Source organism: Dermacentor variabilis, chromosome 3 (genome assembly GCF_050947875.1).
Source record: "Dermacentor variabilis isolate Ectoservices chromosome 3, ASM5094787v1, whole genome shotgun sequence".
In the NCBI taxonomy this organism is placed as follows: domain Eukaryota; kingdom Metazoa; phylum Arthropoda; class Arachnida; order Ixodida; family Ixodidae; genus Dermacentor; species Dermacentor variabilis.
Window position 1 is genome coordinate 213,192,727 of NC_134570.1, and position 26,429 is coordinate 213,219,155.

A 26,429-nucleotide genomic window follows, 5' to 3' on the forward strand; every position below is an offset into this window, starting at 1 on the left:
ACGTGATCACTTTTCAGTGGGTGCCTAGTCATTGTGGCGTTTTTGGCAATGAACTCGCTGACAGTGAGGCAAGATCGGTCTCCTCTTCGTCTGATGAAGTACGGATTGCCTACTCGCGACCTGACACCAACTCCATAATCAAAGCACTCATGCAGGGCCTTACAAAGGCTTACAGAGCCCCCTATGACAACATTCACAGACGTCTACATATGATTGACCCAGACGGTAAATTCTGTATGCCCCCGAAACTTACACGGAGCAAAACATCATTGCTACACAGGATTCGGCTCGGCGTTGCTTTCACCCGTCGCTACGCGCACCTCATCAGCCAATCGAACAGCCCTGCCAGATGCCTGAAACACTCCAACACGTTCTGTGCGACTGCGCAGCATATATACTGGAACGAAGGACGTTAGAAAGTTTCCTAGCCAGCGTTGGCAGGCAACCACTGTCGGAGGAAGCTATCCTCAGCCCATGGCCTGATACTGCAATTTCAATGCATGCAACAAAAATACTGTTGAAGTTTCTGCAGGACACCAAGCTCGACGAGCGGCTCTAGTAAGACAACTGTGTCATGTACATAAGCACTCACCACTTCTCTTATCATCATCATCATTATCTATCACATCACTTTAAATCCCCTTCCCTCTTCCCCAGTGCAGAGTAGCAGACTAGAGCGCACTAGCTCAGGTTGACCTCTCTGTCTTTCCTATCAATAAATTCTATTCTATTCTATTGGCTTGGGAGCTGTTCTTGTGCAGCGGCCAGAGAAAACAGAAAGAGTGCTTGCCTATGGAAGTCGGACACTCTAACCCACAGAGGCTAAATACTCTACAACTGAGAAAGAAATGCCTGGCCGTGGTATGGGTGGTTATAAAATATCGCCCATATTTGTATGGCCGCCCCTTCAATGTTATCAGCGACTACCACTCACTATGTTGGTTGACGAACCTTGAAGATCCTTCTGGACGACTGGCGCGTTGCAGCCTGAGGCTTCAAGAGTTTCACATTACTGTCATGTTCAAGGCGGGGGAACGACATACGAATGCTGACTGCCTGTCTAGATCGTCGAGAGTGTCGCCTGCTCCGCCCGAAGAAGAAGACTCAGCATTTCTTTGTGTTCTGGACACATCCGCCATCGCGCAACAACGGCGGGAAGACCCCGAGTTACTTGAACTAATTCATTACTTAGAGGGAAGATCTGCCAAACCGAAACCGCCTAGAGTTTTCGCAAGAGCACTTTTATCGTTTTGTTTACGCGCCAGAGTCCTTTACAAAAGAAAATTTTTGTTCGACTGGGTCCCCCTATCTACTCGTCATTACTGCAGCTCTTCGTACGGAAGTACTTCAAGCCTGTCAAAGCAAAGTCACTTCTGGTCACTTCGACTACACGTGAACTTTGGCCAGAGTGCAGCAAAGGTACTTGTGCCCGAGACTTACCACGGCCGTGAGACATCACGTTCGCACTTGTCTCGACTGCGAGAGGCGCAAGTCGTCTCCGATGAAGTCAGCCGGCCTCCTACAAACCGTCCAGGTTCCTCGAAGACCATTTGATCAAGTCGGAATGAATATTTTGGGCCCACTTCCTACTTCTACCGCAGGGAATCGCTTTGCTATCATCTCAACCGACTATCTCACACGTTACGCTGAAACAGAGGCAATCCAGAGAAGCACAGCAGCCGACCTGGCTCGCTTTTTCATTGAGCATGCCGTGTTCCGACATGGCGCACCAACTGTCGTAATAGCATACCGAGGAACCGCATTCACGGCTGCACTTCTAGATCAAGTCTTGCAGCTAAGTGGAACGGCTCGTTGGAAGTCAACCGTCTGCCATCCACAAACCAATAGATTTAGAGAGCGCCTAAACAAAACCATTGAAGACATGCTATCAATGTACGTGCATGTTTAACATAAAAATTCAAATAACATCCTACCTTATATTACCTTTGCCTACAACACGGCGAAGCGAGATACGATGTGCACGACTCCGTTCACCCATGTTCACGGACGGGATGTACGAACGATGCTGGATGCGATGCTTCTACACGACTTTGACGACACTGATACGGACGCCGATGTGTTTACGCACCGCGTAGAAGAGGCTCGGTAGCTCGCGTGCTTGCGGATATGCCAGCATCAAGACTACGACGCAGGCTGCTATGATCTTCACCGTAGAATAGTGACCAATGAAGTCGGCGACAGAGTTTGGGTTTGGGCATCCATACGGAAACGAGGCCTCTCCGTCTCCGAAAAACTGTTAAGGCGATACTTCGGACCATATCGAGTGTTACGAGGTCGTTCCCCATAGTCTCAACTGTACACGGCGCCACACGCACCATCCTGAACTTGTGCACGTTGTCAGCATGAAGCCGTAAATGATGAAATAGCTATGACAGCGGCCCTTACTTCAGCAAGTGACATTTCTTGTATAGCATCGCGGCGATGCTCTCGTATGGAGGGACAAATGACACGTGTGCTTTATGCAGACGACAACGCAATGACGAAAAACCCGTGTCTGTGCTCTGTTGGTTTTTGAGTAGGTTGGTCCTGTTCTTCTTGAAGAACGTCTCCCTGTGTTCTGTCCGCTTTTTACCGCGACCATATAGCACGCTATGAAGTATAGTATTTCAAAAACAAATGGAGTACTAGAAGCAAACAAGTAGTTTCTTCGCGTGCACACGGTTCTTCAGAGGGTGCAAACGATCACTGCACAGCCCATAAAGTGTGGCTACCTTAGTGATGTAACCTGCTCCACTACGCAAGTTCTCGTGTTATGGCTACCTATGCCCATCAGGGCGAAAATTTACCTTACTTTTCTGAATGGTTATGTGGCTGCAGTTGCCGTTTTGAAATACTTCAAAGGTATGAAAAAAATATTCACATTTACAAAAAGTGACGGCTGAATCGAATAGGGCACTATTCGATGCATTATTCGAAAGGTGGAAATATATTGGCACAAGCCTATGCATTATGACACCTTGAAAATATTGGTTTCGACGCTCAGATACACAGTTGTCACCCAGATGCACAGACACACAGATAGACACACAGATAAAAGTTGTTATGGGATATTCTCAAACAGAATGGCGTAGATGACGGTTTCGCGGAGCTGCTAAGAGACACATATAGAGACAGCCAAGCATAAGTTGTATGGGAAAGTAAAGCTTTGATTTGGGTGAGGTTGTTCATAGCTATTCAAAAGGCGCAGATTGTACTGAGACAGAGATAAAGAAACACAAAAGCACATCACAAGCGCTGACTATCAACTGGTTTTATTTGCAGCGAAACCGGCCTATTTGTGCACAATGGCTTGCCACATGACGCCACAGGTAACTCAGAAATGGTCACACGTGACAAACCAAACCATGCAGGCAGGCATGACGTGGAACGATAGGTGCGAGCGATTGAACCAAAACAAGATACTGCAAATGACTGGGAGCATATTGGGCTCAATATACAGTGACAGAAATAGCAAGATATGTTTATTGAACTTGGTTTGCTATCGCAACGTGTCTTAATGCTCCAGGCTAAGGCGAAGTCCCTATGCAGAAAAAGAATATGTAATGAAAAACAAGTAACATGCGCACAGAACATAGGACTCCACACCCTTGGCTTGCGCAGGCGTCTGTGATGAACATGCAAAACCATTTTAAAAGAGGTGATACCTTTAAGACCTAAACAAAGTCTTCAAGAAAATGGAACTCAGAGTCAGTCAACAAAATGGATGCTTACACACGTAGTTGTCGCCGATCTTTTAATAATAACTGCTTCTACAATTTGTCGCTCGGTTCTATCTTTTGCTTTCTTCAGAAATTTAGCATCGTGAAATCCTGGCTTGCAGCCACACACCTTGCATTGGCCACTGAGAAATCCACCAGTCCTTTTGCGTACATTGACATCATGCTCCTTGGCATGCTCGTTGAAACATCTCCCCGTTTGTACTATATAACAGCTACCGCAACTCAAAGAAATTTCATAGACGACAGTTCCCAGACATTCTGTGAATTTATTTCTATGCTGAGTCGTACACGGCAGCGAATTCTCTTCTTTAGTCATTGCACAAATGTTTAGATGTTTTACACGGCGCAGAAAACATGATCGGGACCTGATGCTTTGAAGCTATCTTCGTGACGCTGTGTGGCAGTTTCTCAATCTATGGGATCTCCTGCACCGGCCTCTTTCTCTGGTCAGGCTTACTTTTTTGACTGCAGTGTTTGATCTTCGAAGCAGCGCTTCTGAAACCGAGGTATTTAAAACCGAAGGATACCCGGTTTCTTTCAGCTGTGTCACCTAGAAGCCGAAGCTTTCGGTCATTACATGGAAACGTCTTCATTTGGGTGGAATGAAGCCAATTCATTACTATTCTTCTTTAATAAGCTTGGAATGGGCACTACTGAAAACAAGTAGCCCTTTCTTACACCTCGGACTAAATTTCCGACATGTATGGTCTTCCGTTAATAGTAACATTAAATCCAGAAACTGTATTTGGCATTTGTTTGCAGCTTCCCAAGGGAAGCTAAGCCCGGCAATGCTAGAAGAGAACACCTTAGTAATGTCATGGGCATCAGCCTGCAATTCATGACTTAAGCATGTCTTAATATTATGAGAAAATCGCCTATATACCTGCATATTTTAACAACGCGAAGATCCTGCACATGTTAGTGTATGCGTGTCACAACATAGGCCAAGAATACGCCGCAAGGAACTGGAGCAACGGCTGACCCTATACGAATTCCTCGTTTTTGAAGGAAATAGTTTCTTTCAGTCTTCACAGCGGTGTAGTTCGAATAAAATTCTAACAAACTTAGGAAAGTATCATTTCAAATTCCTGAAGCATTACGAAATTCTGTTTCTCCGTATGCCGCTATCTTTTCTTCTAATGCACTTAGCAGCCGTTGATGCGGAAGACAATAGACCAGTTCTTTTACATTGTCATCCGACGTGAAAGGGAAGCCGCATCTCCTGTCACGACTCCAACCCATGGCCCCGACAATTGCCAGGCGACCGTATCATTGATACAGACCGTCGTGCGCCAAGAATTGGCCAACGTTGGTTTGACCAACGTATGCTCATTTAACCGGCCTGACTACACTCCCTCGGCAGTGTCATACGCACCCGCAACCTGAATGCCCCAGCGCGGTATCGCAACCCGGGCGAATGGCGTACTCCAGACGACAGGCCTATATGCTTCACATGTGGGCGTATCGGCCATATTTCACGTCACTGCCGGTCTTCGTGGCATTCAACCCCCTGGTCCTACCACCCATCCCACGGCCCTCATGCTGCTCCCCGGTTCGCCCCGCAAACGCAGCCAGCGAATTCTGGCGACACTTCTCTTCCTACCCGCTCTAGCCGCTCTCCTTCGCCACGTCACCGCTTCTCCCGATCGCCCCAATCTCGCCGATCACCGTTTCCTAGCTCCTTCCGGCGCACCCTTCCGGAAAACTAACGGGTGCAGCACCTGGAGGTGATACTGCCATACCGACCCGATGCAAAAATCATCTTTTGACCTTGCCCACACATCGGAACATCATTAACGTGAACGTGGATGGTGTGCCTGTTACGGCTGTGATTGACACTGGCGCGCACGTATCTGTGATGAATGCTCAGCTTCGGAATCGTCTCAAGAAAGTCCTTACTCCTGCTTTGTCGCCTGTGGTACAAGTCGCCGACGGTGGAACACCAGCCGTTATTGGCATGTGTCCGGCTCGCGTGAGTGTCGCGGGACATCATACTTCTGTTTTATTTTATGTACTAGAACACTGCCATCACGGCCTCATCCTGGGCCTTGACTTTCTGTCTACACATTCCGCTTTGATAGACTGTTCTGCTGGTGTTGTACAACTCGCTCTACCTGCTGCTATTGACCCTCCCGAAAGTGCTCCGCTACGGCTACGTTCCACAGAGCATATTCGCCTCTCTCACTGTGCCGTTACCTACATAGGTGTCTCCCCGTTCCACCTTTACCAGACGGCGACTACATCGCATCTCCTAATCTGGATGTCCTTGCTCTCGCATAGCGTCGCTTTTCCTCACACCGTCGTTACCATTTCGGACAACACGTCCTGCCTTCCGCTTGCGAACTTTGGACTCTGTACACAAATACTCTCGCGCGGAATATCCCTGGCGCAAGTAACGCCAGCGAGAGACTACCACATTTCGGCTTTAACTTGTGACAGTTCCTCGTGTTCAACTCTTGCTTCGCTCCCTGCCCCTTCAGACTTGAATGCCCTAACAAAAATGATTGCTCCCGACCTTCCTCCCCAGCGTGCTCAAGAACTACGTTGCCTCCTTGCCTCACACTGGGACATATTCGACCCTGGAGAACGCCCTCTAGGACAAACATCTGTCGTAAAACATCGAACAAACACCGGTGATGTGAGCCCGATCCACCGGCGACCCTACCGCGTCTCGCCAACTGAGCGACGTATCATCCAACACGAAGTTGACAAGATGCTTTCTCGAGACATCATGTTCGGAGCGTAACCGGGCTTATTAGCAGAGTTGCACGCAGCCGAGAAGGCATGACCGAAGCAGACACCATGCAACTAGTAAACGCCTTCATCATTAGTCGTCTAATGTGCGCCCTGCCTTTCCAAACCACGCGGCGTAACGACATCGAACATGCGCATAAGCTCATAAGAATGGCCTGTAAAGCTGCACTCGGCCTGCCTGAAAGCACAGGCATGATACGACTGAACGAATTAGGAATGATGAACTCTTTCGAGGAATATGCAGCAGCCGCACTAATGACGCAGCGTGAACGGCTAAACACGACACCTCAGGGACGCTCGGTTTTACAAAGACTTCGCTATCCACTGACACCACAATATTGCGGCGACGAAGCAATACTACTTCCACCTGAAATCCGAGAGCGGATCCACGTGTTGCCAATCCCCTGTTACATGCACCCAGTCCATCATGCGGCTGGGAGACGCGCGCGGGCAGCCACCTTACTAAGGCGGCGAAGCGATCCGGATACTTACTTTACAGACGCGCGTTCGCATCACAGGAATACAGGCACCCGCAGTACATTTGCAGCAGTCGTAACTAGCCAAGGACGAACAACCGCAGGAGCAACCATACACACGAAATCGGTTGCAATGGCAGAAGCTGTGGCTATAGCCCTGGCTATACGCGCCGCGGAAGCTAAGGGCCAATCGGCCTACGTGCTGAGACTCGCAGGACGCCTGCCGCCTCTTCCTTGGGGGGGGGGGGGAGGGGAGGGCTTTACCGGGCTGCGTCTTCCGCATCCTAGGAACGGAACTCAACCTGGATCATTGCGTGACCTGGTGCCCGGCGCACACAGGGTTATCGGCGAACGAACGGGCGGACCGCTTGGCTCGAGGCATGACAGGCCGAGCCGCGGGCCACACCGCCCGAGAGAACACCTCGACACCCGGTGCGCCAAGAGAAATCCTCGAATTACAACGGCTAAGTAGGCGAACCAAAGCCCTTCCTCACCCAGACCTAGACAGGAGGCAAGCACGGGACTGACGCCGCCTGCAAACAAACACTTTCCCACATTTATACGGGCTACACAAACTGTACTCAGACAAATACAGCAACAAATGCCCGTGGTGCGAAGGAACACCGACATTGGAACACATAACATTCCAGTACGCGTTACGTCCGGCGGCAGCCACCTCGCCGCTGCGAGACAACACTCTCCATAACTGGTCGTGGGAGGCGCGACTCGCGGAAGTGGAATTGGGAAGCCAACTGGCGACCCTTGACCAGGCCCGGCTAGCCGCTGTAACCAATGGGGCCCTGGAGGAGGGGCTCCACCCACCATAACCAAACAACCTATACTACAATAAACGTTTACTCTCTCTCTCTCTCTCTCTCGCGAGACATCATCGAACCTTCTTGCAGCCCATGGGCATCCCCTGTTGTACTAGTTAAAAAGAAGGACAACAGTTGGCGATTTTGTGTCGATTATCGACCCCTCAACAAGGTAACAAAGAAAGACGTCTATCCGCTACCACGCATTGACGATGCCCAGGATTGCCTGCAAGGAGCACAATATTTTTCGTCCATCGACCTTCGCTCCGGCTACTGGCAAATTGCCGTTGATGACATGGACCGCGAGAAGACAGCTTTTATTACTCCCGATGGCCTATATCAGTTCAAAGTGATGCCTTTCGGTTTATGTAATGCCCCGGCGACATTTGAACGAATGATGGATGCCCTCCCACACTGTTTCAAGTGGTCCATCTGCCTCTGTTACCTGGACGACGTGATCGTTTTTTCTCCGACTTTTGCGACACACCTCGAACGCCTGTCGACGATCCTATCTGTTTTCCGTCAGGCGGGGATACGACTAAATTCGTCCAAGTGGCCCTTCGGTCGTCGTGAAATTTCTGTGCTCGGGCATCTCGTCGATTCTTCTGGTGTACGTCCTGATCACGATAAAATACGGGCTGTCAAAGACTTTATCGTGCCAACATGTGCCAATGATGTTCGCAGCTTCTTGGGCCTTTGCTCCTACTTCCGTCGGTTTGTCCGAAATTTTGCGAACGTAGCGCGCCCTCTCAATCAGCTCCTCAAGAAAGACGCTGCATTCATTTGTGGCCCTGAGCAAGCTGGTGCTTTCACCGAGCTGATTGGGCTGCTTACGTCCCGCCTATTCACGCTAACTTTGATGCGTCAGCTCCAACAGAAGTCCGTACCGATGCCAGTGTCCACGGTATTGGAGCTATCTTGGCATAGAAACAACAAAGGCGAGAACGTGTTATTGCCTACGCCAGCCGCCTTCTTTCCTCTGCAGAGAGCAATTATTCTATCACCGAACGCGAGCGTCTGGCTCTCATTTGGGCAGTGGGTAAATTCTGCCCCTATTTGTACGGCCGCCAATTCACAGTCATCACTGATCACCACGCTCTGTGTTGGCTTTCGTCCTTCAAAGATCCTTCAGGGCGCCTTGGCCGCTGGGCTATGCGCCTCCAAGAATACAACTATTCAGTTGTATACAAGACCGGCCGGTTACATCAAGATGCAGACTGCTTGTCGCGCCATCCTGTCGACCCTCCTCACGTTTCTGCGGCCGGCATACCTGTCACCGTTGTCTCTCTGGCTGCTTTTCGCGACATTGGAGCCGAACAACGTCGGGACGCCTCCTTGCAACACCTTATTGAACGGCTCACTTCAACGACGCCCGATCCTTCCCTTCGAATGTTTGAACTTCAAGATGGTGTATTGTACCGCTCTAACATGCGCCCGGACGGCCCTGCCCGACTCTTCGTTGTGCCTGAGCATGTGCGTCAGACTGTTATCGCCCAGCTTCATGATGTACCGACTGCAGGGGACCTTGGCGTGTCACAGACTTATGACCGCGTTCGTCGGGGCTTCTTTTGGCCTGGTCTATACCGTGACGTCTGCCATTATGTCACTTCTTGTGATCTTTGTCAACGACGCAAAGAGCCGACCACACTCCCTGCTTGTCGCCTTCAACCACTTGGCGTACCATCAGAACCATTCTTCCGTGTAGGTGTTGATCTTTTAGGCCCTTTTCCTACGTCTGCTTCGGGAAACAAGTGGATTGCTGTAGCAACAGACTACGTCACCCGATATGCAATCACACGGGCTCTTTCCACAAGCTGTGCAACCGATGTCTTCGACTTCCTCCTAGAAAACATCATCCTTCACCGTGGCGCCTCTCGACAGCTCCTCACCGACCGAGGCCGCTACTTTCTTTCTAATGTTGTTATTGACATTCTACACTCGTGCGCGACTAAGCACAAAGTTGCTACTGCTTACCATCCACAAACAAACGGTCTAACCAAGCGCATTAACCGCACCCTTACTGACATGCTGTACATGTATGTCTCCGATGACCATCGCGACTGGGACGTCGCGCTGCCGTTCGTTACTTTCGCCTATAATTCGTCTCGCCATGATACCGCAGGCTTCTCTCCATTCTTCCTCGTGTTTGGCCGCGACCCTACGTCACCTTTCGACACCGTTCTGCCTGCTAGTCTGAATTCCACATCCGAGTACGCCCGTGAAGCTATCCTCAAAGCACAAGAAGCACGCCATATTTCGCGACGTCCACTTGTGGAGTCGCAGGACAATCAGCTGCGCTTATATAACGCCCGCCATCGTGACGTCCATTCCGCGCCGGGCGCCCTGGTTCTCCTTTGGTCGCCGTGGCGACGCGTCGGCCTCTCGGAGAAGTTAATTTCACGCTACTCCGGCCCTTACCGTGTCTTGCGTCAAGTAACAGACGTCACATACGAAATCGCCCCTCTTGAGCCAACTTGAGCTCAGCATCGCTCCGACGTGGTCCACGTCGCGCGTCTAAAGTTGTACCACTCGCCCACCTCCTAACCAGCACTGAGCCTGTGCTTCAGACGCCGGGGGTCATGTGACACGCTGACGAAAAAGATGTTTTAATCATCGTCGGAAGAAGATGATGTTCTGGTCTTCGCGCGCTGTCTACCATCTTGTTAGCTGCTATAATTATTGTAAATATTCTGTAAATACACGTCTGACTGTTTTTAACCCCGTAACAATATCTACTGAAAACCAATTGTATGACGCAGGTGGCAGTTCAACGAAAAAGTTTGCAATGTCCGAAAAATTCGTTATCGAGAAAGGGTCTTCGCTTGTAATGAAGTCAGGAAAATTCGCCAAGGACTTAAGCAAGGAAGTCCTCTGTCTTCATTGTTGTTCATGCTTTATGTTAAAGGGCCCCGCACCAGGCCCCATAGCAAATTTTGGTTATACGCTGGAAGTTGTTACGTGTCCTCTAGAGAGCGTTCTGCCGAAACATTTTTCAAGTCGGCTCATCAGTAGTCGAGATAGAAATATTTAAGTGCCGCGAACCCATGATTTCAGCAGGCGGGCTCCACTGCAAAGCAAGAGGCTCCGTGCACTCGCCCCGTCTAGCCTTCGCAAGTGAAATTCCTTCCCTGCGTTTTCCGATACCAGACCTCGAGGATCGCGTGACGCCCACGTTACAGGCCCCGCCTTCATTTTCTTTCTCCTCGCCTTTTCTTTTTTCTGCGCTGCGCATTTCCGCTGACCGCGCGCGCGTGAGCTGTTGCCTCGTTCGCGCAGTGCACGATTTACCGCGCTGTGCACAAGGACACATGACTAGCGGTATAATTCAGTGCTACGCGAATACTGAGGCGGAACAAGCCGATCGCAGAACGTGATCACGCGCTGGAGCACGGTAGAAAATGGCATAGTTTCGGTACCTGCGCACGTGACCGCACGACCATGCGAACAAGCAGACGAAGCGGAAGTGCATCTCTGTTGATTCGGTGCGAAGTAAAACAAAAAACACGCCGACATTCCGTTTGTGAGTTTGATTATTTCTCTAAACTTCAATCCGGCAATTCAATCAAGAGGTCGCACAGATAACAGACATTGTCTTGAATAATTCTCGAAGACACGTGTCACCACGAGCAACGTCACACTGCGAACACGATTACGTAGGCGCAGGAGCCCGACTACGTCACCACTCCTCTCGGGCCGATTGCCGCGAGTGAAGAGGGAAACGGCGTTCGGATTGAAACTTCAGGCCTTTCCGCGGCGCGTAGTGCTGTAATTTTTTGCAAACACGATCGTTGGCGCGCATTGTATGCTCTGGGCTTGTTAGCTCAATATGGCCAGACCTGGTGAGGGGCCCTTTAAGGACATATAAAGTCGCATGGAAAACAGTAAATTAGGATTTGTTTTATCATACACGTGCAGTGGTCAAATGGTGCAACAGAAGGTCCCCGTACTGATCCATGTAGACGACATGATGCTACCAGCCGACAATGTGAGAGGTTTACTGGAACTTGCGAGTATGTGTTGCAACGCAGCGACAAATCGGGGCCTTAAGTTAAGAACAGAGAAATTGGTAACTATGATCTTTATAGAAAAGACGAGTAATTACGTGATGTCAATTTAACAGCAAGCCATACCCATAGACAAGTAAGTTAAATTTCTCGGCGTATACATAAACAGAGAACAAGAAGAAGAGCACGGAGCAGACGCGTCTCTCACATCGGCTCCGTCTTTTTGAATGTTCCGCTGGCGAATTATACGAGGTACGACGATTTCAAGCACATCATCAGATTCGTAAAGTTGCCCAGACTCGATTGATACCAAGCTTCGAGGTTGGAACCAAATTTTGGCAATATTATTGGACTTTCTCTCTTCATCCCACTACGTGCGGAGCTAAACCTAGCGAGGAGTAGCGCCCATCAAGCCTTGCCGGCTACGTGCCAGGCGCACATGGCGGACTCCCGTATGGAAGAGGAAAAGGAGAACGAGGAAGATTTCGTTTCGAAAGTGGCTACCGGACGACGATCCGTGCTGGAAAGCAGAGAAGCGACGCGGCCAACATGACGCCAAGCAACTCGCAAGCGACCGGCGGAGACGCTGCTACCGTGCTACGATGCCGTGCTGAAAAGAAGAGCAGCGACGCGGCCAACGCGACGCCAAGTGTCTCGCAAGCGTGCGGCGGAGACGCCGCTACCGGCGGCAGCAAGGGACCCGCCACCAATGCCGGCGCAATTAAGAATCGTATAATCAAGGCCTCTAGGACACGCCAACCACCCGAGGAGCATCTGAAGATTATAATAAAGCCACGTGGAGGACTAAATTTGAGCAAAGTAAGTACCACCGATATTGGAACTGCAGTGATCGCGGCTTCAGGCCTAACGGCAGAGCAAGCAAGTGAAGACGTGGTGGGCACTAACTTCACGCAATATATAGTGGTGGTCAGCACGCCTGAACCAGACCATGCGGCAAGGCACGTGAGAATCAAGTCCTTCAAAATCGTGGAAATGGAGTACAAAGTCAATGCGTACGAGACGGCCCCGCACGCCACGAGCAAATGGGTGATTGGACGAGTCGACATCAGGGACTCCCAGTTCATTATTACAAGGAATATCGTGCATGAGCGCAACGCACTCACGTTGGCCGCCAAGCGCATAAAGATGTCGGGCTCAGTCATCGTCCTCTTCGATCGACTGGGAGTGCCAAACTTTGTGCGTTACAGGCTGACCTTTATGAGATGTTATCGCTGAAGGAAACAATTTGATGTGTGCTTCCCGTGTGGTATGGTAGGACACCGCTAGGACGTGTGCTCCTCGCCGGACTCTGCTCAGTGCAGAGGGTGTGGAGCCCTCAACCCACCAGCTGACCACATTTGCACGCCTAAGTGCAAGTTCTGTGAAGGAGACCACCCCAACGGAGACAAGAAGTGCAAGCAGAGATTTCAAACACGCAATATGGTACGGGCTCGCCGAAAGGAACGCGCCCGGTCGCGATCGGCCACGAGGGAGAGGAGCCGCTCCAAGTCGGGAGGAGCGGGGGTGCGCTTAGAAGACGGAACACGCGGTGCCAAGCCGACAGTTGGGACCACCTGGGAGGATAACGTCAAAGGTACGGTGAGAATCGTCGGTGGCTACAGCACGCCGGCGGTGACTGAAAGCAATGATGCCAGAATAGAACAGTTGATTAGCGAGGTAAATTCTTTGCGGAAAGCTAATGAAGAGCTGGCCAAACAGGTAGTAGAACTCAAAAAGAAGGTACAGCCGAACCCTGCCAGCGTAGCCTTAGCCAGACCAGTTAGTCAAAGCAACGAACCAAGAGAGGGAGACAACTCCCCCGCCCCGAAAATAAGAGCAGTAAGCTCCGAAACTGACTCGGTTTTCTCAGTCCTCAGCGTGCTGAAAGAGGTGATTAAAGAAATCAGAGAGACGATGGAAAGGACTAACTTTAAAGTTGATAAACTATGGAAATGGAGGTTACCGGTCGAACAGCGATTAAAGAAACTCGAAACGAGATGCGATGACGACGAATTCTTGCTGTCAGGATAAAAAAGCGTAAAATCGCTCTCCGGAACGTCAGGGGCGTTCCAAAGAGAAGATCATGGGTAATAGCAAAATTATCCCATCCAATAATGATGGATAGCGCCCACAGTTTTAGTGTGTGGCAGTGGAATTGTGGCGGATTCCTCAACAAAAAGGCATCACTGCGCCAATTAATTAGATCGATGCGGGTCAAACCAAAGTAATTATGCTGCAGGAAACTTTCGCGAACGAAGTCAAGCTAACCGGGTGCAAATCGATATGCAGAGAGAAAGATTGCGGGAGGGGATTGGCAACCATCGTTGACAAAAAGCTACCCTTTATCGAACACGATATCCATCTCGGATTGAGTAAAATCGAGTATACCCTCGTAGAAGTCGTACTCAAAAGCACAAGGGCAGGGCGTAGAGTATCTTCTGCCTAAACATTTATAACAGTCCCACCGACAAGAAACAAAGCTTTAGGGCACTTTTCAACAAGGCACTCGCAGTCGCAAAGAGCTCCCCGCTCATCATAGGAGGCGACTTTAATGCCCCCTAATACGCATGAGGATACGCTTGGAATACAAAGAAAGGTGAGGGGTTATGGGCACTTGCCACGGGCCTGGGACTGTTCCTGATCACCGATTTGGCTTTCCCCACCCGCAGTGGCACATTCACGTGCAGGGACTTTCCAACAAACCTCACTTATGCAACAACTCGAAACAAGCTAGTTGGAAAAACTCGGGCACAGATCTAGGCAACGACCACTATATCATACACATAGGTATAGGCATGCTGAAAAACGAGACTAGAACCTTTCCGTGCACAGACTGGGACCTTTTTAGGTAAGTTAGAGCGAAGATACTAGAATCGGAACCGATAGAAGCGGGCAGACAGTCCTTCTAGATCTGGGTCAAGCAGCTCGAAGTGGACCTGAGGGAGGCCACTAAAGAAATTAAGACCGAAGAAAATATAGAGAGCATAGACAGTAGGCTCGCGCATCTGATCAAGGCCAAACTATTCACCCTGCAACGATGCAAAACGCAAAGACTGAACCGAAAGCTCAGGAAAAAGCGTTGCTAAACTGACAGATCGAACAGCATTCGAGAGCACTCGCGAAACAGCAGTGGGACGAAATCTGTCACTTGGCAGCCGGCAGAATCAAACACGGGGGCTGTTGGAACATCCTGAAACACCCATTGAACGGGAGCGAAACTAAGTCAAACAATAGAGCGGCAATCACAAAACTAGTGCATCAGGTCAGCCAATACAGGACTCAGTAGGTAGTCATGCGACAACTCGCGGACAAACATGTCCCGCTCAAACAGCCGGGCGATCACGACGAACGCGTAGAATACATGGGAGGACGATGCGAGGAAATGGACCGTGATTTCATCGAGGGTGAAGTACGGGACGCCCTCCATGGTCTCTTTAGTAGATCGACAGCCGGACCCAACGGTGTTACTACTAAACTCTTAATGAATCTAGACTATGACTCGATCACTTTCTTGACGGATCATTTCACCGAGTTGCGGAGAAAGGGAGACTATCCGGAGGAATGGAAGATGGCCAACACCATCCTCATACCCAAACCGGCCAAACCGCTCCACCTGGATAACCTACGTCCAATCTCGCTTACATCGTGCATATGTAAAGCTATGGAATACGTTATTAACAGACTCACTAGATACGTCGAGCAGAAAGACATCCTCCCGTATAACATGATCGGTTTCTGCCCCGGGCTATCGACTCAGGGCGCCGTGCTCCTGTCAAACACCAGCTCATACGACTTAGCCCAGTGCATGCGAGAGCGATTCTGGGACTAGACGTCGAAAAAGCATTTGATCGCATATAGCACAAGGCCATCCTCGAGGTTCTGTCCGAGCTGGGGTTGGGCGAGAGGATATTCAGCGTAGTCAAGGTGTTTCTGGGCGGTGGGCAAGCGAGCCTCACGCTTGGAGAACTAAAATCGAAGGTGATGAACCTGGGAAACAGGGGCACCCCGCAAGGGGCCGTGCTCTCGCCCATGTTATTTAATCTAGCAATGACCAGAATCGTGAGGAAACTGGGGACTATAGAAGGTACACACTTTGCAATATACGCCGATGACATAACCATATGGAGCGCCAACGGTAACGCAGGCCAAACGGAGACCAGACTGCAGGAGAGCATACACACCGTGCAAAGCACACTAGGCGAGATGGGACTAAACTGTTCGGCGACAAAATCGGAGCTTTTTGTCCTAAAACATCGAGGCAGGGGTCTAAAACCCAAGGGCTAGGTCCCCGGGGAGGAACCCAAGATAATCTTACGCTGTCACGATGTACTCACGATCAAGCAGGTCGAAAAGATTAGAGTTTTAGGCTTCCACATAGCAGCGGGAGGTACCAACCTCAATGTCATTCAACACATTTGAAACGAAACGGACCAAGTCATCAGGTTACTAAGGAGGATCAATAACAGACGCAGGGGCCTGGGTGAGGACAGCGCTCTCAGGCTAGTGCACATCTTCGCTCTCTGTCACTTCACCTACGTGGCAGGTCTATTTAAATGGTCGCAGGAGGAGCTGAACAAGCTCAACACTATGATCAGAAAGTTAGTCAAGGCTACCCTGAGTATACCCAACAGCACCTCGAACGTGAAGCTCATGAACTGAGGCTTACACAATATGATAGAAGAGATGGCGGAAGCGCAACAGAAGGCGAAGCAGTAAAGACTGACGAAAGCGCGAGCGGGCAGGCTTATACTCAAAGCGATAGTGACAGACCCCAATAGATCGAGGAATCCGAAGGAAGCCGATGTATAGTTGAGCGAGGGCCTTAGAGACGTGATCAGAACCACCCCTCCCGAGAAACATGCACCAGGAGCACAATGTTAGCAGGAGAAAAGCGAGAGAGAAAACTTTCTTGAAAAAAATTGAACAGCTAGGAGAACAGGCGGCTCTCGTAGACGCTGCCTGGGTCAAAGGCAACGAGGCCTACACGACCGTGGTGGTCTACGGCCTGGGCGAGGTACCGGACGCCGTCACCATCTTCACTAAGGATTCCATGGTGGCGGAGCAAGCCGCAATTGCTCTAGCCACCAGACACCGTAAATGGTCATTTATACCGATTCCAAAGCAGCAATTAAGAGCTTTGACAAAGGCTATGTCGCTGGGACTGCGGCTAAAATTACCGACAAGGTCGAAACTATTAAAACTGAAATCTGATGGTTTTCTGCACATATGGGACAAGTGGACGAGACTCGGCTCAACCTCAACGAGGTGACCTGGCACGAGCACTTGCTTACCGCGCCGGTCAGAACCGAACTGACGTCCACTACCATTCCGGGGAGCATAAAGATCACTTACTAACTTACAACGACATCACTTTATACTACTACTTGGGGCGTAGGCGGTTCCCACTGCCACACGTAAAGTTGAACAGGGCTCAGGCAGCCACGCTACGTTTACTGCAAAGAGGGACGTACAACACTCCGTATTTCGTAAATAATATTAACCCCGAAAGAGAAATGAGGAAAGAATGTAACTGTCCCGTCACTCTCGCCGACCCCGAAGAAAAATGGCTTTACTGGCACAAGATGATATCAAGCTCTTCATATCAAGATCAACTACAGGCTGGCCAGAGGGTCCACAGTTGCACCATAAGGCTCGGCCTGACGATGCCGACGTGGACGTGGCCCGCCTCGGTCTGATAAGACCGGGCTTCAGGACTCTAATAAAGTTTGTGAATGAATGAATGAATGAATGAACAAAGGAACGACTTACTGAAGGGCCCACCAAGATAATTTGAAAACGAAGTGGAAATGGAGTGCAGTGATTATGAAAAATAGATCACTTTTGCACCACCATAAATATAAAGTCGTGCATGGAGTCTGGAAACGAGTATTGGTGCCAACGATAATGTTCGAAAACGCTAGTCTGTGCTTAAAATCGGATATCTTGTCGGGATCGGAAGTTAACTAAAGATCGGTAGGCCGGTTGGCTTTAGGGGCCCACGGCAAAACAAGTGAGGCCGTGCAGGGTGACCATGTAAAACTATTCTAAACTTTCCTACTCCAATTCTGCAATAAGCCCACCGCGATTGGTCAAAAACTTTATGGGACCACCCCCACTTGACCTCTCTGCCACGCGACGTCACGAATATCGCGATAGCTCCCCATCTGACATGACATGTACACACTGATCATGCATAATTTGACCGAACAAAACAAAAATAGTTATTTCTGATTCGACGCCTTTTCGCCATTAGCCCTCGGCTATTGGTCAAAATTTTTCGGGCTGTACCCACTTCACCTGCCTTTCACGCGACGTCACAAAAGCGCAAAAACTTACCGCGTCAAAGTGACGTGTACGCATTAAAGATGCATTAATATGCCGAACAAAACTGAATTTTCTTCTGAATAGCCGCAGGCTGCCCCGTTCCGAAAGGAATTAAAGATTGTCGCTGCCGATTGCTCCGGCACTGGCTACTCGCCCCTTCCGGAGAGCATGGGCTTATTCGCGTGTAATAAAACTTTTTCATGGCCGTGTAACGTTTTCGATAACTTGCGGCACGTTTACGATCTTGTTCTGCCAACTCTTCTTGCTGAGGATTCGTTTTAGCGTCATTCTTAAGCTTCCGTTGCATGCCGCCGCGATTGTCGACGAGCCACCGCAAACTATGTAAGAGAAACCGGACCAGTCGCAGACGCCGGCACCGCCCTCTTTATCCGGTTATCGATATTCATTGCAGCGGCTCGGTCCCATCGAATCCCTCTCCACTTGAGCATGCTTCTCGCCTCTTGTGAGCCCATTAGATAAAACAAGCCACTCAGTGCAGGCAATACTATTCGTTTTTTAAGCAAAGAAAAGTGACCTCCTGTGAACGAGGGAGCATTTGATTGGTTTGTTCAGACAACCCTGTGGGTGACCGCCCGATGCTTGGGTCGGCGGTTACGCAAATTTTGCGTCAGGAGATTGGAATAAAAACATATTGGAATAGTTTTACGTTATAGGGCCCATAGGTTTGGTCTTTTTGAAGTTAGAGAATTTCACAACTAAATTAGAGTTTGAAGAAAGGCTCAGGTGCATGGATCAAAATAAATGGGCAGCTAAAGTTGTGATCTCCGTCTCACGGTGCTCTACCGGGTGTCACGTAGGCCACCGCGGCGGTCCAAGGATTCGAGCCCGGGAGCATCAGCTCAGCCGCATGTTTCTTACACCCGAAGCGGACAGTCGTTCCGTCTCCACTGGGAGCGAGACAGACCGCCGTAAGGAGAAGGTATAGAGAACAAGAAAGGCTTTTATCGCACGATTGCGGTGGCTTTGTCTAACTGCTACACTCTGGGGCGTTTGAGCAGGAGCTCCCGCAAATCAAGGGCGACAGAACAGCGTCAGAGAAAGCTGTAACGCGCCGCTATACGGGAGGGTGGCTCCCAACAACCACGCTAACCAGGGCAAGGTTCCTTTAGCTCGCCATAGCCTCCGTAGGCAACCGGCGCAGTACGACCGCGTACGTGAAGTGGGCGGCGTCTCTTCGGTGTATCCTCCAGAACAGGAGCAGCGAATGGGTCCGAACCCGCCTCAGCTCGAGGACCCTCGGCGGGGCCGGTCAAGAAAAGAGCTGGCCGGGAGAATCGGAATTAAGCACGCACGGTTTCGCCGCCAGATAGCTTCTCCTCATGCCCCCACTTCCGCGGTCAGCTCGAGCCGCGCAAAAGAGGCCAATCGAGTGATCCTCTGGTCCGTTTGCGTGCGGAGATCAGCGAGTGCTATACTTTCCTGCTGCTGTACGGTGCCCTCGGAGGAAAGACGGAGGGAAAGTGGCGGCCCGCGTGCGCGTAGTTCGAAAGCGTCTTCGCCGCGATGCGGTCCCTATGCCCAAAACATGCTACACTATGGCGCAGCAACGAAGCGGACGAACGCAAACCCACAAAGTGACATGTATTTTTGCTTGGACAACAAGGGCACTGAATGGAGGAAGAGACCAAGAAATTTGGTAATCAAGTACAGGGTACTTGAAAGTGTACTTAGACAACTAGGAGTGACTGGTAAGATAGTGAGGGAAAAAAGAGACAGTGAAATGGTTGCAAGGAATGAAAACAACAACCGAGGACGTTTACTAGAATGGTAAGAAAGAAATTAGAAGGAAAAATCTGTACAACACAAACAGCAGTGACGTACTGTTTGAGGCTCGAGATTGTAGTTTAAGGACAAGAACATACCGAAACAAATACTCGCGAAAAGCGAATGCATGTGTATGCGGAAGCAAAAATTGAGAGACCGCTCAGTACATCCTAATGAAATGCGAAGGTATTCTCCAAGTAAAACCCGCACAGCGTGCACCTTAAAAAGCGCTTGGATTTAGAATGCACAGAAATAACCTGCTGTTGAGATAAGAAACGGATGTTTATGATATTGGCGGAAAGAAAGTCAATGACGATTAGAATTCTCTAATGCGAAATTTTAGCGCAGCTCTATACGTGTTATCATTTGGCGATATATTGGCCAGCGCGGGCAATCTCTCTCGTGCGGCCGTTGCAAATGGAGAGAAGCGTGGCGCGACTGCCTCGCTAATCGGGAGGTCGCGAGAATGAGCGCGTGGGTGACGCGTGGACCGTTTTCACAGCAGCCTCCGCAGACAGATCTCCCAGGCGACGCGCGCTATTCCGGCGCCATCTCGTCGACATCATCGCCGGACTGCGCCTTTTTTCTCACGCTTTCGCCATACCCTCCTTCTCCGCTTTCCGCCTCATGGGTCTACTGCGCTCTCCTCTCGCTCTTTCATCTTTCACTGAGCTCGTTCGCTCGGCTACACCGACGCTCACCGCAGGAACGGGCGCCTAAGAGTTGCGCCTTAAAATGCTAGAATGAAAGGCATGTGTAGCATACCTGATTAACTCAAGCTGGCTAGGTGAGTATCTTCACCGCCCCGTTTGAAAGGGGTGCCAATAAATTAATAAATTATTATCGTGATCTCATCAAATGTGGCATGCTTTTTTACGTCACCTGTGTCATCTTCCGTAGTCCCGCGGTGTGCAAGATAGCGACAGCAGCAGAGTGAAAGCAGTGCAAAAGTTGGAGTAAGAAGCAGAGCAAGCTTCGCTATATATATATATAGAAAACTCGTCTTACATGCGCGCACTCGCACCAAGCACTGCGCGGCTGCACCGCGCCGAGAGGCAGCGGTTGTGGTGTTTTGCCTACCAGCGCCACTGCACGTGCGTCGGTAATGTCACGTTGTGACGTTACCGTCGCTGTGACACGGACCCCGGGACAGGTGCGTTATAGAGTCATTTTCTGAAGTTTCTGCTATGGATGCTATTAAGGGGAAAGCCTTGAGTGGCTCATGCCCCCCAGATGGCCCTGAAAAAAAAAAGTGCCGCGTCCGATCCAGTGGTACAAAAACTATCATCGTCAGCAATGGCGCCCCTCCCCCCCCCCCTAAGCAAGCAGGAAATGCAACGGCTGATCCCTCTTGTAATGCAGAGACTACAAGCACTCATCAAAGTGAAGTGTACAGTGCACACATTCATTGCAATCCCGCATACAACGTGCAGAAGTGCGGCGTCTACTGAAGTGGCACAAAAAATCACGTGACCTTCTCAGCGGATTGTACTGCCGTAAGCAAGCAAAAAATGCAGTGGCGCATAAGCCCGTAAGGCTGAGGCTACAAGCGCTAAGCAAAGTGAAGCGAACAGTGAACACATTCATAGAAATCACTCATAGAACAGAGAGAACAGTGTACGTCTCAATCCCCTGCTGAGAAAATGCAACGTAATATCCAAGAGAAACGTCGTTGGCGCGATTATGACTTCTCTATACAAGCGCGCGAAGCCACAGCCAGTGCCGTAGCTGGTAATCTGACTCCCGGGGCCCATAGGTCACATGTCTCCCCCCCCCCAACCCCGGTGTAGTCAGGAAGGCGAGAATATCAAAAATTCCTGGGTAGTGGGCGAAGGGCGGTTAGCACAAACACAGCCGCCTTGGTCCCCCACCCACCCTTTTCCTTCCTATAAATCGCTAGTGTATCAGGTATACAGGCTGTTTTATTCTCTGCGCAAAATAACACAGGGCGCTGTACTGATAACGCGTGATAAACGCATTTGCACATCTGTTATCAGACTGTAAGGCTTGGCATTTCCAGCCAGTACAGGTAAAGTTTTAATCAGCGATTTTAGAGGCTATATTGCATTTGCGAAATTGAAGCCCGACAATCATATGTTGCCCAACAACAACTTCAGAAAAATTGTCCTAGATACTACGGCGTGCAATGTTTTGTCTGTGGCCAGTCCTGAACACCAACGAAAATTAAATAGCCTGTCACTGACGCTGATCTCGCCACCCTATCGTAAAACGCCACCGGCTTCCCTGCTGGGCCGGCGCCAATGCTATGATAATTACAAGTTTTCTTCATTCTGATCCAGAAAGCCTTTCTTTATTTGCTGCTATTGGCAAACGTGACCGTCTGAGCTGCGGTACCGCCACAAGATTGGAAACGGAATAGAGCACGCTCCGGCCGGGGAGGGGGGGAGGGGGAGGGGGGGCATTGCTTCCTGGCGTAAGCATGTAAAAAACAAGAAGGCCGCGATGAAGCCCGTGCCAGAGAAAGCGTGCGCTGCTGTTGGTCAGCACTCGCAATGGAGAGAATAAAGAGATCGACGGCACTCGTGCACTATTTCATATTTCTTTTGGTACTGCCATACTGGGTCGCCCTCAGTACCAAAGTACTGCAGGCTCTATCACCCAAGACGATTTTGTCTATAGAAGTTTTTGTTGAGTTAATAATATGACTTTAGGTCCTCAATTCCCGAATTGCAATGTTTTCTCTAGAATTCCCGATTAAGTAGTTATTTCAGATATCATTAATAATTATTTGCCATACTTTGCACGATACCGAGTTGCTAGTGGCGACAAAGAGACATAACCTGATAGAATATTGGGAGATATCGTCACAATATTCACATTTTTGTAAAATTTCGTGCAGCTGAAACAGGACACTGTATTTGTGACATCAAGTCACGCAGCATGAACAGGAGGAGGAGGAAAAGGAAGGAAAGATAGGAGGGTCAACCAGACGCCCATACGGTTTGCTACTGTACAAAGGGGAAGGGGTTGAAGGGAAGAAAAGAAAGGAGAGGGAGGGAAGAGGGTACCAGTAAATACCCTCAGTCTCCAAAAGTAGCGGCAACCACTTCCCTCTTCCTCCGTTCCACTCCCGCGCCCATGCCGGCCCTGCCGTAGCAGACGACAGCTAAGGCCCTACAAGAGGAAATCCGCGGAAAAGTTCGTTCGAGTACTGCGGAGCAGTTCTTGAGGCGAGATGTTGCCTCTTCAGTAGGTAACTGATCTTATTAATGTGGTGTTCGAATTGTGCAAAAAATAAAAAAGGACCATTATTTAGGGCATAAAGCGCCCGCACGTAGAGACTTCGAGTTGCTGAAACACGATGCATGCACACGGTGTGCTCAAACACGCTCGTAAATACCTCAGTTTCAGGTTTTGACTGTGCGAAAGTATGTGTACGTGGTTTTGTGGGTTCATTTACGTACCTACATGATACTTTTATTGTACCGGCGCGTGAAAGGCTCCAACTGTCTGGAGCCCGCAACGCTTTGCAACAGCGTCGCTTCTGCTCCGCACCCTTTACAGATTTGTGTAGCTTATGCACGAGTTGTGGCAGCCATGAGCAACGTTTTCACGCGTACAGAGTATTGATAATTTTAACAAGGTAGGAACACATGAACTAGTTATTTAATAATTCATTACCGTGCAAGTGCTTGGAATTTGATAGCAAGAACGAACTTGATGGGACAACTGGACAGAGGTACCAAAGATAATTATCCGCCTCACCCTCATTAGCACCAGTAACACTTTTGTTGAAGCGTTAATTTTATATCTGTATACTACGTGCGTCTGTATTCTTCGGCGTTGTAAACTTTCGCAGGGAAGCAGCCTTGCTTTAATTGCAACAATCAAGGCACACAAGACAGAGAAAAAGTTGATTCTTGGGTTTTACGTTCAAAAACCACGATCCGATTATAAGGCGTGCCCCGTAATGTAGAACTTCGGATTAATTCTGACCAGGTGGTGTTCTTTAACGTGCCCCAATGCACGGGACACCGCCGTCTTTGCATATCGCCCCGATGGGAATGCGGCGGACTCGGCGACGTTTTGATCCCGCGACTTCTCGCGATCAATCCGTCTGCGCGAACTTCTGTCGCAATGGGCCGGCAATAAAAGTCGGGGCGCGCTAGAAAGAAATAAAATGTACAAAAGCTCGTTGCGTGCTTACATGTGACACAAATTGGCCAATGGAGGAGTGCAGGAGGCTGGGGCATCAGGAGGCGTGGAGGAGGAAATGCTGGGCAGAGCGGGGAGGCGGAAAGATCTAAGAATGACACTACGTTTGCAAAATGGAAGGGCTTTAGGTACGATCGGCGAGAATTGATGTGTGGTGTTTATTGGCGCAAGGTATGGCCAAAGAGCGCCACTACTATCGGTGTGAATACGTGCGGTTGTCCATAACTTCACGCCTATAACGTCACTGAGGCCAGTCGATTTCATAAAAAGTAGCAGTGCCTGCATCGCTTTGTAAGCCTGCGACCTGTGGGCCATGGTCCGAGAATCTTAGTAGGTGAAAATGGTCTGCTATCTAACAGGTTTTACATCCTCCGAAGAACGTCACGCTCGATGTCATAGAGATTACAAAAACGCAACAAGTGCTTGATCGCCTCTTCATATTTGTACGTGTCAGAAATCGGTATGTCGGTCCATCCAATAAGGAATGAGTGGGTTTCGTAAAAGCCCCCTATCCAGAGGCGGCACAGTAAAGTTGCATCAGGGCGGCATAAGTTCGATGGAATCTGCAGCTTCAATGTACGATCCAGCCGGTGCAGACGGCAGTTGGAGAAAATCGGCGTGTTCCACAAAGTTCCAGCCTTGGTTTGAGCAAGTAAACCATCCCTCGCAGTATCTGTCCTTCATAAGGGTACAGGAAGTGTCAAGGTTTCTTTATGGACTGACCGCTCGGCATCATCAGCAATGTCATTTTCAACGATGCCACAGTGCCCCGGAAGGCACGAGAAGATCATGGCATGTCCGTTTATGAGGGCTTGATGGAGAAGCTTTCTGGTCTCAAACACCAATTGTGCATGGGTCTTGCGTCGTAAGGACTCTGAAGAACTCCAAGCACTCGTAAGGACAATGCGAACTCTGTAGGGCTGCTTTGGAGTCACGAAAAACAACCTACTTTAGAGCTTTGGCTTGTGCGATGTGATTAAGAGTGGCGCGTAGAGCGGCAAGTTCTGTTGGCGTAGAGGTCGTTATATGGGACCCTCTGAACGTAATTGTGGCTTGTGAGGCCGGGATGATAACAGTGCCTGTGGAGCTGGTCGCTGAGACAGATCCATCGGTGTAAATGTGTGTTCTTTGGTAATATGCGTCGTTCACTAATGACAGCGCTAACTGATGTAGAGTTACTCTTGAGTGACAGTTCTTCTTCGCAATTCCCGGAATCGTGAGGCGTACTTGTGGCGATCGCAGGCAGCAGAGTGGTTCGCAGTGGCCTTGCTGCTGGCGTAATGCTAGACGGAAGGTAGCCTTGGAGCGTCGCAACAAGTAGGGAAAATGATGTGGCTGGAGGTCTTTGTGCGGGCAAAGCAGCAATATAGTGACTGGGTATGCGACACAGATGTCCAATGTGTGCTCTAAGGTTGTCAATCGTTATGTCTTGGAACCAAGTATTCTCTAGCAATCATGATTGCTACGTGAGTCGAGGTGCATAGAGGAAATCCAAGACATGTTCGTAGAGCCTGGCCTTGTAAACTTTCGATGATACGAATATTTACATGTGTTCGCCAAAACCGGCAAGCTCTACCGTAAGACGCCCAGAAACCGAGTGCTGTACAGCTGCATCATGGACTGTACCCCGTCCCCGTACCGAGGTGCCCTAGGTTTTCCCGCACAGAAACCTGCGTATATATACAATATAAATTACTCTCCGCTTCGGGTAGATGCAGTGGACGCTCCTTGAAAGATCCATGTAAATAAACACATCTAAGAAGTGGTGGTACTTCTTGTATTTGGTACCATGGCCATTGAGAGAAACATGGCATGGTGCCGTGGGTTTGCGCGTAAACGCGATTAACGCGAATTTTTCGTTGGACACACTAAGGCCTTGTTTGCGCTCATACAAGCATGTTCGCGTGGTTGCCCGTTGAATTCTCGCGCGCACTTGAAGACTAGTCACCGCAGAAGACAAAGAACTAAAATTATCAGCGTACATTGATAGGTGAATTGTCTTGGGTAATATTTCAGCAAGGCCAACCATAGTTAATTTAAAGAGAATAAGGCTCAACACCCTGCACTATGGGATGCCACCACGACAACAGCAAAATGACAAAGAGACTGTTAGTCATGTCTAGGAGACCGTATTTTTATTCAACACCGCGAAACTGATACAAAACTAATACAAACGATACAAAACTGATAAATGGAACACTATATGCATACTGACGACCCACAAACGATGGTGGGACACGAGGGCAGCGCACTAGCACACCACACAAGAAACATTGCTCTAAGGCGAGTAGTTTTGCCACCAGTTAGCGAATTAAATTTTTTAGCCCGCACATTCGTACAATTATTACGTAGTAT

The 26,429-nt window shown here is 49.6% G+C and overlaps 1 protein-coding gene across 1 annotated transcript in view; it reads right to left on the reverse strand.

Moving 5' to 3' along the window:
• Positions 1–26,429, reverse strand: part of LOC142576620 (uncharacterized) — a 181,330-nt gene that overhangs the window by 92,098 nt on the left and 62,803 nt on the right. The window lies entirely within an intron of this gene.